At 31.5% G+C, this 16,015-nt stretch overlaps 1 protein-coding gene across 3 annotated transcripts in view; it reads left to right on the top strand.

The window, feature by feature from the left end:
- LOC113393825 (latrophilin Cirl) overlaps positions 1–16,015 on the top strand; it is a 280,266-nt gene that overhangs the window by 165,687 nt on the left and 98,564 nt on the right. The gene's annotated exons all lie outside the window — the stretch shown is intronic.

Here is a 16,015-nt window from a genome sequence, read left to right on the forward strand (position 1 = left end):
CTACCTCCTCCATCTCACGTGCCCGCAAAACCAAACCAACATTAACAGTACGACTCTGCTACGTCTTAGCCTATTATTGAATTAGAAATCGAAGAATATACATTAATTGAAGTTAAATGAGTTATCAAGGAAAAAAACAATAATGACTAAGCTAGTACGTGAGGCATGTGAACTAAACTAAGTTTAAGAATGATGGCTTAGTCACAAAACACACTAACATACACATTAACCGCAATGTTTTAAAAATGTTTACTCATAACCAAATTTACATTTTGAGTATTTGCTTAGGAGCGTTCTATTTGATTTACCTTTGTGAATGGCATTATTGAATCATTTTTATTATTCATCGAATCTTCCATTAATTCTTTATTTAAACTTAGTGTTAATTTGTTAAACCAATGATACCATTGTTGGATTCCAATTCCATCGAATTTCACAATGTTTTAATTATTCCCTTTTAATATTTTCTTTTCCGGAAACAAAATTACTAACGTACACGTTATTAGCATTTTTAGTAATTGAAAGTCAAATCTCATTACTTTAGTCGGCTTGAGGGAAATTATCATCTCTAGCAAAAATAATATATCAAATAGTAATAAGTACTCGTTTAGGACAGCGAGCTGTCTTAAACGAGTCTCTTATCAAAGTGCTACAAGTAAAAACATTTAAATGTATTAAAATTGAAGCAATAACTTGAGTTACAAGTAGACAGACGTAGCGAAGTTACAAATAAAACAAAACTTTTTCGGCAAATGCTATGAACCGAATAACCCACATTTAAAAAGTCGATATTGTCTGCATTTAAATTTTTACTTTTAGAACTTAGTGTGTTAAAAATATTTGTAATTATTTTTGTAGTGTTTTCAACATATTTGTATGTAGTTGAGTTTACCGTTACTACGTCAGGTCAGGTAGAGCAAGATCCTGACCGAATGGTGTGGACCAGTGAACAAATGGTCCCGGATCTTTAAGCCGAAATACAACGATATTCCCGATTTCGCAGTTACTTGGAGCCAAACTTATGCCCAATAGTACTCGAGCTGTGACAATGTGGACTTTGTGCATGCCCATCTTTTTATCTGGGATGTGTCAACAACAAATTCACTAGTTTATCCATACTAAGGTACGGTACAGTATGATTACCATTACGATGATTATTGAGACAATATTTAACTCGTCTTTTTAATTTTATTGATACTGCTAATGCACTTAAATCGCTACCAAACAAAGGAAAAAAACGAGAAATCTTTACGTATGTTTATGGGCCATATATGGAGAGAAAGTTATCAAACTTCAAGAAATGTGACTACTTATACCTCAACTGTCGCCTATTTAAAAAAAGATATGTCATTGCCTATATATATATAGATACTAAATAAATCTTTCTAAATAGATTTATTGAGCATAGTTATACAACAAACGGCACAAAGTTTAGTCACTAGTGAAAGGAGAATAATTTACATGTGCCGGTTAAGTGGATAAACACTACGGGTTTTGTTCTTCATTTCGCGTGATTAACACTTTGATTATTGTATTCTCAGATGTTGCTTTACCGCATACCTTTCAATTTGTTTTACTTATGAAAGTTAAGAAAATTTAGTAGAACGAAGTCCATTTTAAATTCGGTTCGATAAATTTAAGGAGATTCACATGCAGAAGAAATATTTCTCTGGATTTTAGGTATAATTAACTAAGATTAATTTTATTTATGCTGCTGAGCCGAGATGGCCCAGTGGTTAGAAAGCGTGCATCTTAACCGATGATTTCGGGTTCAAACCCAGGCAAGCACTTTTTCAATTTTTCAAGCGAAATTCTCCCACATGTGTATTCCACCAACCCTCATTGGAGCATTTTACACCCTCAGCGTGGTGCAATATGCTCGAAACCTTCTCAAAGGGAGAGGAGGCCTTAGCCCAGAAGTGGGAAATTTACAGGCTGTTAATGATGAATTAAAATTATTTAAATGTTCTAGAATAATAGAACGATTATACTTAGGATGCAGATTACCTCATGGATTTCCTGAATCACAAACTCAGAATTATCGATATATTTAAACGTATTGATTTGAAACCCGTAGGAACAATGTCAATATCAAATATATTCATAAACAATGTCGCTAAAAGTATCAATAAAGGTATTTCATAGCCAGTTAATAATTGTGAATGAAGGTTACCTTTCCTTTTGAGTATAAGTAAAAAGTAAAGTAATAGGCTTTAAAGGCTAGGCTCAGCATTTACCACTGCCTGTCTCCTTTTGAGCAAAAGCGTTGGAGCTTATTTCACTGCGCTGCTTCAATACGCGTTAGTAGATGTGGGAGATTTTTTGAGACATACAGGTTTCCTTACAATGTTGTCCTTTGTGAATAAGAAATGAATTATAAACATAAAGGAAGCACATGAAAATTCAGTGTCGCTCGCCCAGGTATGAACCAGCCATATTCTGTTATGATTTATCACTGGGACATCTCGTTCCTTATATCGCCAGTGCAAACTGAGAAGCCAAGACATTATATCCCTTGTATCTTTAGTTACACTGGCTCACACACAATTTAAACCAGAACAGAACAGTTCTAAGTATTGCTGTTTGCCGATAGAATATCTGATGAGTAGGTGGTATCTATTCAGACGGACTTGCGCTAAATAAATAATGACTAAAACCAAATCTTGATAACATTTGTCATACACACTCACGAACCCATAACACAACATCACCTGTCAAGAAAACACTGCTACTTCCCAACTATTGTGAAACTATATGCGGAAATAAACTTCCTGTTAACTTAGTTACGGATATAGGCGAAATGTTATATAATTTATCAGAAACTACATGTTTATGGAGTATATTGTTCATGGATATCGACATGTTTAAATATAAAAAAAAAAGTTTCCAATTTCATGGCATATTCTACGACTCACTTTCATTATAATTTGGACATAAATCTTGCATCGATATTGTTTCAGAAACTATTTACAATACGAATAAGGTTTCATTACAATTTTATTATACGTATTTATTTCCATAACTACATAATGATAATAGCCATTATTAATTTCAAACAAAAACAAACATTAAACAATCAGCAAATAACATTAAACTCGAAATGAAAATGAACACGATACCGTAACAGGAAACACATAAATCAAGAAACATTTTCCGAACGGTTTAATTTTAAAAATAATATAATTGGCCGAATAAGCCAATCGCTTGCAGATTATGAAAAAAAATAGAAAACATTCGCTCGATCCTTTCATAATACGAAACAATCTGCTAATCGAACGTTTGCAAAGCTTTGCCGATACATGAAAAAAAAAACAAATTAAATCTACTGCAAACTGGTTGAAAAAAATTAAATTGTTATATTTCCTAATTGCTCGCGATCTAGAAAACACTCCTGGAGCGATGCGAACCGTTTAATCCTTTATAGAAACCAATCTACCGCGAATCGAAAAGAAAAAAAACGTGCAAAATATCCTCAGGTAAACCGAGAGGTCCAATCATACCATAATCCATTAAGATTTCGCTTCGCTCCGTCGAACACACTTCCAAACTCCCGCGAGGTAAATATTTCAACCTCCCCCCTCCCCTTTCCTAAGTATAATGTATTCTACACCTCCCCCTCAGACCTCATCTTTCCGTCCCTATTTTGCATGAAGGGGGAATTTAAATTGTGTAATCTAACTTTCAATTCATTCATACATTCAACGCCATCTCTAGGTGATAAATTGAAACTCGAATGGATTCTTAGAGTCATTTAGCCTTAGGATAGGAGAAGTTATTGATATAGAACCTAGACTTTTCTGTCACATAGGTAGCTAAACAGAATAACCGGAATATTATGATAATTCCGCTACTGAAATATGAAACGAAGCCGTATAAGATGATATTTTACAAATCATGAAAAAATTGGGCATAACGTTTTTGGCGTGTACTGTATTAAAAGTAAAACTTGTTCTATGTTGTGAGAAGAACCGCCATGAAAAGCAGTAAATGATTTTTGTAACTGTACAAAAGTAACGTCTGTTCATAAGTCTCTCAATTTTGCACATAATGAAAAAATACACTATACTCTGATGGAATTATATGCAATATATTGTTACGTACATCTCATTCATCCATTCATAGTAAAATGCAGCCTGAAATCTAGAACAATGTATAAACAAAAACAAATACATCTCAACTAAAACGAAAACCAATACAAGCTTGGAACCTAAAAGTGTCAACGTTATTTAAAAACTTGGCATCAGGAATCTGCATCAAGAGATTTTTGAACAAAAACCTCACCGAGAACAACATAACAAAGTTAGATTTTGTACTAGAAGTATTACGTAGTGAATTTCACTAATAAAAACCTTTATGAAACCGACGCTTACAATAAAAAAAAGTTATGATGAAAATTCAGTTGTGTTATCAAATATAATTCTGTCTCCAAGCTAGCTTTACACATTTCACGTGGATTCCCTTTGTCTTCATTTAGACGACCATATTTCTTGTTTATCCGTTATCTGGTTAGAAAAAACATAGCTCCTATTTACAAAAGCGTCGGAACTATATCCGGCAAGTTTCCATTTTGTAAATGCCCCGTAATTAAATTACAGTGTATGTCGATGTTTTTCGACGAAAAGTGCTTTTGTTATAATCGAATTGTGAGGATTTACAGCAAGTTTTATCGAGACTAATATCACTATAATTGAAGCGTACTGCGCTATCAATCTTTGTTCTCATACTATTGTTCTATTTTCAAAAGGATTAAGTATCATTTTATTAGTTATATAAACGCCATTAATATTACATATGATTGTAAATGAGATTTTAAAAAAGAAATCGGTAGGGTCACTTAAGTCTTATTAAAAAGATTAAAAAAAACCAGTCCCAGATAAAGCATCATCAAATGCATTCATGATGTTAATCTCGGAAAAAATTCAAAGAGATAAAAATAATACAGGCACATGTTCACCTATTATCCAGGTGTCATCTAAATGGGAACTCGAAAAGGTTCCGAGTTTTATCAAATGAGAATTGCAATCAGTGTTAATGAATGGAAGAGGGCCGTCTGAATGTGACATCATAAAATTAGCTTCTAAAAAGCCTAAAAAGGTACCAACTAAATGCATTAACCTTTTCTAATTACTGATAAAACGACTGAAGTGGAATGAGTGAAAATCTATAGTTTCGAATTTCATTTCGCTATTAATACATTTCCTGAGCTTTGATTCGAAAACAAGATTTTTAATGGAAGAATTATTTGCAATATATATTTTAATGTCGAGTAACATTAATACATCGTAGTAAAATCTTCATTTCGCAACAAAATTACGCTCAGAAATGCCAAATAGTGGAATACCACAAGCTTCAATTTTCATAATTAAACTTGGCATATTGCCAATGTTCCATCATGACGAATATCTTTGAAAAGAATCAACCAAGAATTGATATCGAATAACGAGAAAGATATTGAAGCTTTGTGTGATGTATATGCAGCATTACTTTAATGTCGGTTTATGCTATTAGGAAAAATTAAATTCAGATAAACAATTTTTTTCCACCAACCCGCATTGGAGCAGCGTGGTGGAATATGGTCCATACCTTCTCCTCAAAGGGAGAGGAGGCCTTAGCCCAGCAGTGGGAAATTTACAGGCTGTTTATGTTTATGTTATGTAAACAATTTTCAAATGCTTATGGATTCGATCATTACTTAAATTCCCTTTACATTTTTATGAACTAGAACTTAACAATATTAAATTTACTAGATAGATATCCAATCAAACATCGATGTTAAAAAAATATATGTGAAAAATTGTATATCGCTACAGTCGTATACTTTTTTGGCGATAATACAGAAGTGTCATATGAAAACGTGATGAAAACGCCAGTTTTATAGTTCCGCTGACCCGGTTCTTTTTCGTCGTGGTAGTTTTTGTTTCAGATCTATTTATGCGACAATAGCTCGATTTGACAATGCACGTTTTATGTGACGAACGCAAAAAATTAAAACAAATTTACTCTAAATCTGCTTTGAAGGTTCTAATATATCTTTGATTTATCATATATTATTTATTATTGATACATATCTCTTGAGTTTAATTGGTCATGTTCTCTTCTCTGAACAAGTGATAGTGTTTATTTTGACTATCTCCAAGTAAATGTTCAAGTGTGTTTCAATGTTGTGCAAGTGTGATTCAATATTGAAAAAAATTGAATCATTTGAATTTGGAATGTTGGAAACTTTTAATTTAAATGTTTTTATTTATTGTCCCCGCCTAATCAATCATTTCGAATCCTTAGGGTATTTCCATAATAGTGGACTTGTTATTATAATTGAAAATCAACGATTTGTTTGCATTTTGCTATCAATTATTGTAATTGATTGTTTTGTACTAATATATTTGTTCAAATTTAGTAAAGTCACTACGATGTTACGAAAATTTATTACCAGGTATCCAATTTGATTCTCATATAACCTTTAAAGGAATAATCGACCTCTGATAATGTGATAGGTGTTTTAATTACATGTCATGGGTACGGACGGTACATGACTATGTAAATTGCCTGCATTATATCATCGACAAGTTTACTAGACCCATTGTCCTCTAGGAAACAATGCGGCATAACTTATAGATTTTCTTACTTTGTCTTTGTGAAAGGAGAGCTAAGTTTCTTTAAGCTTCCATTTTGCTCTTAAAATATCTAGAGAACTAAGGAGGTATAATTTTAAAGATGACAACAGCGTACAGCCTCTTCAGGTAGACGTAATTGAAAATTGCCAGTAATGACCTTTATGGAGTAAACGAATTTGTGCCTTATGGTGACGGAAATAAAATTGAAATTACATTGAAGCTGAAACTTATTGCTTATAAAAGTATGATGTAGGACAATGGGTATAAGAAGGGTTGTGTGATAAAGGTGCAGACAAAGGTTTTTGACGGTCAGTATTGTTAACCTAACCTAACTTTTATTATTAAACAAAGTAATTTAAGCTTAAAAATTTAATACCTTTTCTGAAATTTTGTTACTCGTACATATAATAAAACTACAAAATTCTGTTTGTATATGAATTATTCTTACGATCAAAACAGTTAAATCTGTTCTCACGTTTATAAGAATCAGTTCGATTAACTTAATCAGAAAAACATGATGATACTGTACGATTATTGTCAACAAAAGACAGCAGTTTTGGAATAAAAATACGTATAAGGAAATAGAAATATAATTGTCTTATCGTTATTTTTGCAAGAATTAACAGTAGTTAATTTTGTTACTACCGTTGACATACGACCATTAAGATTTCACAGTATCGTAAGATTTTACAGAGGATACAGTTAAAGCCACATACACAGTTTCTAAAATGTATTCTTCATACAAAATTTACCATCAGTGAGTACTAATAAATCTCTCCATCTGTTTGTTAACTCTTCTATTGTTAATGAAAGAAAAAGACAGCATTGCATTTAATTATTTAAAGACCATAAATAGTGTAAAGGTAAACAAATAATTTACCCTTCGAAGTCGGTTTGCGTTGAGAAAATGGGAGTGAATACAGACAGCCACAGACATTGAAGTGTCGAGTGGTCAATAGTAGAGGTACCTTATTGGTTAAGCTGTAACAGCTATTGAATCGTTGGTCTAGTTGGCTATATATATCGCTGCAGATCCCGAGGTTGGGTTTACACACGTTAAAATATCTGTCGACCTGATGTTTCCGTCGGAAAAAGTTGGAAGTTTGAACACTCCCGTGCCTCGGAAAACACGTAAAGCCGTTCTGTGCCTGAATTCTTTCCGGTCGTGTCCGATTATAAGAGTGAGGCGAATAGAGAGTGCGACTGTGTTTGCGCACATATTTGTGCACTATAATATGTTCTGTGCAATTTGTAAGAATCCCTTGAAATTGGTCGCCATGATCGAAATCAGTACGATATCATCATCATCAATAACACTTATTTAATAAGAGAGGAGCCCATTCTATCGTGCAACTTAATTGCGAAATTGTGCCTCTTGCTCATTTAGCTTCCTTACAATATTTGATGATGTCCAAACACCAGACGATATTCTACTAACTGTTTTAATGAAAGAAATTCTTACTGAAATTCTAAAAATTTAAAGATCTTTGTCAAAACTGGAATAAACGAGTAGGTAGTCAAAGGCTATAAGATAATACTGCACATGCGCATGATATAATTAATGTACAAAAGCTAAATAAACGTTTTCAGAATTTCCATTCACGCGTTCAACACTGGACAACGCTTCCTGCTATCGCCCCTCGGGGAATCCCTTGAAGTCACCTTTTTTGAGAGATTTTTATTCGTTAACAACCTTCACAGTAAAAAGAGAAGTTCTGACCAGGAAAATTTGCCTCGAGAACATTACAGTCTGTAAACAAGACCCAGTTCATACACCAGGGAGTAATTTAACAACGCGTAATAGAGTCTTTTGATATAAAAAAGGTTGGAAGACGTTTTATTTTAAAAATATCTATATTGAAATAGATTTTAAATTTAGAACTCATTTTGTTGTATGAATATTTCAATGAGGTTTTAATCATTATTAAACGATTTTTAAATAAACTTTATCAAGAGTGTATGTTATTATGGGTCTTTTTTCGACATAATTTTTCAGCATATTATGACTCTAGGTATATCCATGATCCAAACATATGCCTTATTGGAAACAAAACTTGTATTAAAATTTTAAAATAATTATCAATATTCAGATAAATTGGAAATCCAACACAGCGTGTGTCATTTATAAATCTATATTTTTAAATAGACTTCCAAATATTAATCAACTCTATTATTATCCATATATAACTAGACAGATGCATATTGTTCTTTAATAGAAAGCAGTAGTTAAATACCTGCACTTAGAAGTTATTCCTCATAGACTACCAGTACTACTGCAATATCTACGAACTTGGTATAAATGTTGGAATATATGAGGTATATCTTTCAATCAAAAGTCAATTACAATAGTTTCAGCGAAACATAACTGCTATAGTAAACTTGTATACAATCAACGCAGCTTCATCTTGATCAAATGTTCCCAGTCGAACTAAGAACGACCCTCACGGGAGAGACCTGTATGGGAACCCTACAATACTGGAAAAGGAAATTTCAGATAGTTCATCCCACTCCTTCCTTTATTAAACTCAATAGGTCAAAGAGAGATAGCACATCGAAGGTGCATAGTGGTAGCCAGAAACAAAAGTGATGACAAAGTGAGCGTCATGGTTATCGGAGTATGAATTCTACCAAGATTATGATAGAGTCGGATTTTGATTGACAATTATTTGTAATGATATAAGCAAGTTTTAATTGGTATACGAGTAAGATGAAGTCATATGTAAGAGTTATTTCTTGTGGTTTTGCTCACGTGAAAATCAGATCAGAGTAAATTTTATAACGCTGTATTGATTTTTCATATTAGACCTTATATAAAACTGACTTCGTACTATGAGAGATAGCAATTAGTTTGATTGAATATGTGTTTATAAATAATATATAATCTTTAAACATTGCACAATATTTTTAAAACATAAAGCTGAATATTATATTAATATTTCGATATCGTGTTTTTCTAACTTTCAATGCAAACCTAATAAATATATTTCTATGAGTAAAATCATTTGATTACTTATTCGTTTCTTTTCAGATATTATGTAAAAATTGATATTTTATGTTAAAGTTCTGTTATTACTTGAAATTAAATGTTTTTATATAATTATATTTATTACCCAATGATTTGTCTAAAACACATTGAAGTAAATATTAACTTATTAGTATTATGAGAAAAATCTTCGTGACCTCCAACAAAGTCCTCTTTCGTTGAGAAACATTAGAGCTAATTATACCACACGATAAATTTAATGTATGAAAACGTAATGATGCTTTGCTCGGGTTTGAAGCCCCCAATCATCAGTTAAACTTCATGTGTTCTAGCCCTTGGGCCTTATAGGTATCATATAAGATATCATACTCTTAATAATATTTAAGTCTATTAAGTAATTGCCAAGAAACAAATTAAAAAAGTTTCAACATGTAAGCTGATACCCAAGTTATAATAGAGTTTTAATCTTTATTTAATTCCATTGTTCACCTGTCTAATAATATTGTACGGATTATCATACGAAACATAAAACCTTAAGGGATATTTGACCTTGCCATTTGAAATTAGTCTTTATAAAAAAAGGAATAAGGGTCATATGTTGATACTATTATTCTTTCGTTAGGCAATTTGACCGGCCAATGTTTCATTGTAAGGTTTAAATTTGTTTTACGCTTAGTCAGCACTGCTTGTAAGTTCCCACGAAGTGCTATGATTCCAGGTGTACTTAATTTAGGTAAAACACCAGATTAATAAAAAACAGAGCTATCAAAAACATTTTTGAAGATTCTACAAATCTGTCTATGTCTGTTTGTTATAATTTATCTTAAAAATATTTCCATGCGGATTTAAAATGAAGAATAGAATAATTTCAAAAAAACAAATCACAATCAAATATGTATAAATAATACGATTATTCTAATTTTGTTACATAAAATGCTTAAAATACCTAATTAGATAACACCTATTAAGTAATTTACTGCCATACCTTAATTTACGCGACATTTTCATTAATATTGTATATATCTTTATTAACGAAGTTTTACTACAAAAGGATTAGTGAGTCATTTGACGTTTCGTCGAATATTAACATAATTTTTAACGAAAACTTTCAATAAATATAATGGTGGGTGTGAAAAATGTATAATTATTGTATTAAATTTACGTCAACGTTGATGTTTATATTCAAATAATAATACATATTATATTTTTTATGACGAATTTTTGACGTTGCTGGGTTTTTATGATAGGATAATGTCTTAATAGGTACCTACTTTACTTAAAAATATATTCTCTATATATCATATTTGATTCATTGTTAATCCTTAAAAAAGAACACGTTTACTATTTTATTAAATTAATATATAAATATCATGACGAAAAGCGTGAACATTATAAAAATAATTTTGTTATCTTCAAGGAAACGTAAGTGGTTTTCTCTGATGTATCATTAATCTACATTGCGTAGGGCCTAGAACGCGTTGGTACGAAAATAATGGATCCTTTGAATGGCTTAAATGCTAAGGCACTTAGGCTTTGTAATAACGTTCCTTTATCAAAAACTAGGCTTCTGGTCATTATTCTTATCATATGATTTTACGTTATTATTAGCGTTATGTAGAGGGACGAATATATAATATATACCTATATATGTATTTGTCAAATTGCGACCTCAATAGAGCAAAGTTATACGACGGAATTTCATTCGACACTTTGTTGTTTCCTTTTTTCGACCATTTAACACGCTATTGATTATAAAAACAAATTAAACACAAAAAAACGGTGCTTTCGCGGATTTGAATCCTTTACCTACATTGGTACTTTTATTAAATTAATACTAAAAATATACATTTATATTAAATTTAAATACATACCCAGACGACTTAGTTAGTGGACATGGATTGGAGAATTTTTGTGCCTACGTATGTAGAGTAATAAAAATATAGAGTAATAGAAAATCAGAAACTTCTAAAGTGTCTGAGCTATCAGACTAGAGCTACTCTAGAACTATCAACAAGCCGCTACATGTTTCAGCTCTTAGTATTGATGCCATTTCCTGATTTTCCTCTTCGTTATTATTAAAGCCAATAGACTTTGTTGAATTGGTATCGAACATAATTAATGCAACTCATTTAACATTATATCTTAGTACGTTATTACATGTAGGTTAGTGATTAATAAACGCCATTTCATTTAATGATCAATATGATATCATGTTGATCATTAAATGAAATGGTACCAATATTGCTCCATATATTGCTCCAATGCGGGTTGCATTGGAGCAGCGTTGTGGAATATGCTCCAAACCTTCTCTTCAAAGGGAGAGGAGGTCTTAGCCGAGCAGTGGGAAATTTACAGTCTGCTAATGTAAAAATGTAATGATATCATGTTTAGATTGATACAGATATCCGGATATACTGTTTAAACCTTTACAATAATAAAGACAACTGTCATAATGAATGTAAACATGTGTGATTTTAAACAAAACTTTAAAAAAATGATTCCAATATTCATAAATTATCACAATAATAAAAGCATTGATAAATCTAAGACCACCCGATCGTTTAAATTAATACAGTCTTAAAGCTCGTCATAATCTAACTCATTACTGTGGAATTTAATTTATAGGCCGTAGGGCGATGGCTTAATGCGACCGGACGATTAATAGACGCGCCCAATGTGATTGGAATAAATTTACCATCAACTAATGATGTCTCCAATAGATGCAGTATATCATCTTTTTGTTTAACGTCAAATGTGTCGTGTATTTTAACATTAATGTCGCAATGCTAATGATAAATCGTATTTACAATTTAAACGAAATTGACAAATTTTTAGAATCAACATTTCCATTTATATCTCAATGTTCCGATGAGAATAATGTTTTTAGTAGGATTTGTTTTGAATTCGTTGACAATACTATAAATTTCACACATTTCAGACATTTTTTTACTCGTAATATTCCTAAAATATATTTCATCAACATCATGTCCTCTAAAGTTGGAAGATTTGTTTGAACTGAAAAGACGACAACACTTCAAAATGTTACGGCATAGCTCATCATCTTTAAAAACAACAATAATTGCAATGAGTCATTAAATATGATGTAAATGAATAAGAACGCAAAGCTCAAACGATACCATTTCCAAATCGTCCAACATCAGTCTTCGCCCCAATATACATATTTCATATAGAGCTATCAATCTTGCCACACACCCACGCACACCGAGACCACAGATTTACGGGACACCGGCTCTTTTTATTTTTATTCAAATTTAATGCCATGATGAGTTCATTTAATTTAAAATCTCAAGAGTAAAGATTTATTATTCGAATCCAACACCTACTTCTAATAATTATATTGATTAGAGAGTATCAGCAATTATCAATAATTGTTTTATGGTGACGATTTTATTAATTCTCTTAATGGAGCCTATATCTTTCTTTCGTTTCTTGCTTGGCTTCTTGGTGGAATCTATACTCTGAACTAGTAATAGTTTTATATTAAGTTGAACCTTGAAAAATGAAGATTCAAAGGCGCATTCAATAGTTACATGATTATAATAAATTTTGATTCTATCAGCTAATACGATTGTAACTTTTGATTTTTTAGTAATTGATACAACCTAAATGAATGTATAATAACTTCCTAAAACTAGATTAAAATGAATAAACGTTTCTATTTAGAAACTAAACGAGTTCACTTATTTCTGTTTTCTATCATAAAAATTAAACGAGAAAGTTAATGATTGTAATTAAGAAGGGTGTCATTTTTATGTTTTGTATTTTTCGTAATTGCAGAACTCACAAATGACCGTAAATAAAATTAATCTGTACAAAAAAATTTGCATTCCTATCGACATTCTGAAGCAGTTTTAATCGTCCCTCATTAAGCACATCGCTTCGCGTAACCACGCGGTTTTACGAGCGCCATTTTGAATTAATTTCACGCCAAACAAAATGGCGACGTAGCCGTCAAGCCAACAATAAAAATTTTATTAATCTCGAATGAGATCTGGGACCGTTAAATGAACTATTTAAATTTTCTAATATCTATGAAGTCGTAATAAGTTAAATCCTTTTATAAAAACTTAAAAAATAAATAAAATAAATGAGTCAAGTCTTCAAAGGTTTAAAAGAAAACCAATAAAAAACAAAATATTTGCAAAAGAATTAAAAACATCGTAAAACGTCATATAAAATTAAAACATAAAAAAGTGCCGTGCGAAGTTATAAAACAAGAAATGTAGTTGAAAAACAGAATAGTTTTTCTATAAATTCTAATAGCAATCACTGTCAACCGCACCCGCCGTTCCGAGCAAAACGCTAAATATTTAAGTACCCGTCTTTTCCTTTAACGTCTGTTTGCAAGTTACGAGTGACACGGAACCAATCCGTGTAATGGATGTTACCTTCAAGGTTTTAATTTCATGTATATAACGCAACACTTAACTTTGCGTCGTTAAATTTAACCCTTATCTATTATATCTAAATCATTTAAGTAATCTTAGGCAGTAACTTGTAAATGACCTACTTTTCTGCTTTACCCGGTCATAAAAAGGAGTACGTCATATTAGCTAAAGACCTGCTTATGAGGGTTTGAAATTATAAGAGTTGTATAATTTTATTGTTAATAATAATGCTAAATATTTTTGATCCTGTCATTAAAATCTATTCATATAAAACAGTCTTATTTGCCTTTAAAATTAGAGTCATAGTTCTTTTAATTATATTATTATTTCTATCAATAGTTGTAATTTTATTGTTTTGAGTCCACGAAATGGAATTGTATTTTGACAATTAACAATAATGGCATTACGAGTTCATAACATAGTTAATTTGTAATTAATTTTATCGTACTCTTTAAATAAGAAAAATCAGTTCAATCGCTTATTAAAATAATCACATTTTAATATCAAACGAATGTCTAAAATAAATGACAATCACAAGATTACACATGATATATAATCGAGGGTTCAAAATTGAGAATCAATTATATCATCAAAGACATGATATTTGACGTTAATTTTATGCCATTACACATCCAGTGATAAAATATCACTGTTTGCTGGAGCAATTTAGTTCTCAACGACTCTTATGCCTTAGACCAGTTGATTTATAAAAGATTCATGCGACAACTACACTGTTTGTCCATGTCTTTGTAAGTCACTATTAAGTAAAATGTTTATTATGACTTACATAGGCCGTTTGTGTACATTGTGTTCATTCGTTAATATTCCACGTTTGTTTTACTTCACCGTATTTCTAGAACGTCATACATTTAATAAGCAGTTTCATTTCTTATTATAGTTTTGTCTCGATCAACATTTTAATTCCGCTTAGCTTCTACTTAGCTTATTACTATTGTTATAATTATTTATACCTCGAATTTTACTGTATTATTTCATTGTTGCAATTATCTTTGAAATCAGTGAGAAATTATTAAGCTGTGTACACTCACTATCAAAAAAACACACTTCCGTAGTTTTAGTTGACATTAAATAACATTTCTTGGCAATTGCAATAAAACACAAAATTACAAAAAGATTCTATATATATATTTGATGCGAACCAAACGTTTGCGCGATTCAGAAACCAGCCTCTTCATACTATTTTTCAGTCTAACTATTAGAACTTAGCTTTTCATACTTACTACCTATATCATGTTTATTCATTTCTGTATATTTACGTACATAATCTAAAAATAAGCTGAATGCTATCAGCCAATCTTAGGAAGCTAGGGAACAATATCCGCAGGCGTGGGATATTTTATATCCCTGGTTACAAATAAATGTATTTCTTCAGTTATTCGTGACGAGCTGATTCTAACACCATGCTGCAATACTTTGAATTTAAGTTAGAAGGATGTCTTAAAGAATAAAAATAGTGACGAGCTGATAAGTAACGTATTGACAATTTGAATTATGAACTACAGTACACACACACACAGTTGTTGTGTTCCGGTTTAAAGGGTGAGTGAGCCAGTATAGCCACAGGCACAAGGGACATAACATCTTCGTTTCCAAGGTTGGTGGCGCATTGGTGATGTAAGGAATGGTTAATATTTCTCACAGCGCCATTGTCTATGGGCGGTGGTGACCACTTACCATCAGACGACCCAAAAAACACTTTTTTCAATATCATTACAATGTTGAGAGACGACTACATATCACCAGGTAGTATATCCAAAATTTTGCAATATGAAAGAGAAAAAACATAACTAAACAACTGAAAGAAAATTACCAACAAAAAAAATTACATATTCCCATTACGGATTTATTATATGCAAATTAAATTTAATTGCATGGATAAATTTAAACTTCTGCGTAATAATCCGTAAGCAATCATTTAGATACAGAATGAATTAAATTGGGCCTTTGCGAGGCCCTTGAGACACTCCAATCCTGGAAATGGATTAATA

The sequence above is a fragment of the Vanessa tameamea genome, chromosome 26 (assembly GCF_037043105.1).
Source record: "Vanessa tameamea isolate UH-Manoa-2023 chromosome 26, ilVanTame1 primary haplotype, whole genome shotgun sequence".
In the NCBI taxonomy this organism is placed as follows: domain Eukaryota; kingdom Metazoa; phylum Arthropoda; class Insecta; order Lepidoptera; family Nymphalidae; genus Vanessa; species Vanessa tameamea.